Source organism: Scylla paramamosain, chromosome 9 (genome assembly GCF_035594125.1).
Source record: "Scylla paramamosain isolate STU-SP2022 chromosome 9, ASM3559412v1, whole genome shotgun sequence".
NCBI classification, from domain to species: domain Eukaryota; kingdom Metazoa; phylum Arthropoda; class Malacostraca; order Decapoda; family Portunidae; genus Scylla; species Scylla paramamosain.
In genome coordinates, this window is record NC_087159.1 from 25,351,105 (window position 1) to 25,352,500 (window position 1,396).

Genomic DNA, 1,396 nt, shown 5'->3' on the forward strand with positions numbered 1-1,396 from the left:
TCAGGTTGGCGTGTCTAAGTAAAGGAAGAAATCCCTGAGGCGGTCTGATGAAATAGACGTTTAGTTGCACATTCCCACACCTTGGAGGGTTACAGACCGCGAAGTTCAATACTATAATGGATCCTTAGTGATGCGCAAGACATCGGGGGACGGACATCCGAGAACTGAATTCAAAGACTGACCTATGCGATCATTTTTACGTATGGTGTTTTTACTATTTTCCTCATCAGTGTGGATGTATGAGATGGATCACGGTACAGCAAGTAAACAGCTCAGGAAATTTAGGTGGTTCACTGTTTCTATTTGTCCACACAATCTATTTGTACGTATGGTGGTTGTGCATTTCTGCATCATTGTTGAGGTGTGAAACGATCACAGAGCTGAGAAGTGAATAGCCCAAGAAGTTTACGATGGCCAGTATTTCTATCTACACGGCCAGTTGTGTGGAAGTAATTTCGGTGACATGCTCCAAGACCACGCTCCGCTGCTGATCGTGAACACAGCTCATTACCTACACTCACCTTGCCACCTTGCCCCACACGTGCCATACACCCGCCTCCGCGTTATTTGATACCCTACTTAGACTGGGTCGCAGTTAGCCTACATCCTTTTGATTGATTGATTTAGGGAAAATGAACAATAATAAATATAATAATAATAATAATAATAATAATAATAGTAATAATAATAATAATAATAATAATAATAATAATAATAATAATAATAACAATAATAACATAGACAGTCCTGGTTCGCCAACGCCATGTTCCGTCCCAATGCCCGACACTGATTCGAAAAATACTCGACCACCGCAGGTGCCGAGTAATTATCTAAACGAGCCCTAAACATCGAGTGACTGACAGAAGAGATGCAAACTTAACTCAATATACGAAACATCCAGAAAGCTCAGCAAATAAAGAGTTGTCGACTAAAAAGAACGCATTAACATTTAACCTGGAACGTATCATGAATCAAATCATCAGCTAAAATAAATAAATACAAGGCTTTGGTTGTCTTGTCACACGTCAGTCTACACTATCAACACTAAAGGCGCCATTATAATTTGTGTGATTAATCCTACAATAATTACTGTATGATTTTTTGAAGACCGCAGAGCGGCTCGACAGTCACTGGGGCATAAAACCTGTCACCACGCAGGACTCATTAAAATCACAATTAAAACACCCAAATTGATGGTCGAGTGTTTATTATCTGCCAGAGTGTGTTGTTGTCATCCCGCGTCCCGTTTCTTCTCGCTTATTGATTTTTCCAACACCGCCATCACCACCACCACCACCTTCCCAGTCAGCCTCGTCCTCATCCTCTCGCTCACTTCGGAGTTCGTCACCACGTCAATGACACACAAGCTTCTCGCGATGGCCACGCACTCCTGGCT

At 42.0% G+C, this 1,396-nt stretch overlaps 1 long non-coding RNA gene across 3 annotated transcripts in view; it reads right to left on the minus strand.

Moving 5' to 3' along the window:
• Nucleotides 1-967: 967 nt before the first annotated feature.
• The window catches only part of LOC135103313 (uncharacterized), an 8,851-nt gene continuing 8,422 nt past the window's right edge, over nucleotides 968-1,396 (minus strand). For all 3 annotated transcript variants that reach the window (XR_010269993.1, XR_010269991.1, XR_010269992.1), the window contains one exon: nucleotides 968-1,396. This exon is cut by the window's right edge. This is a non-coding gene — a long non-coding RNA (uncharacterized LOC135103313).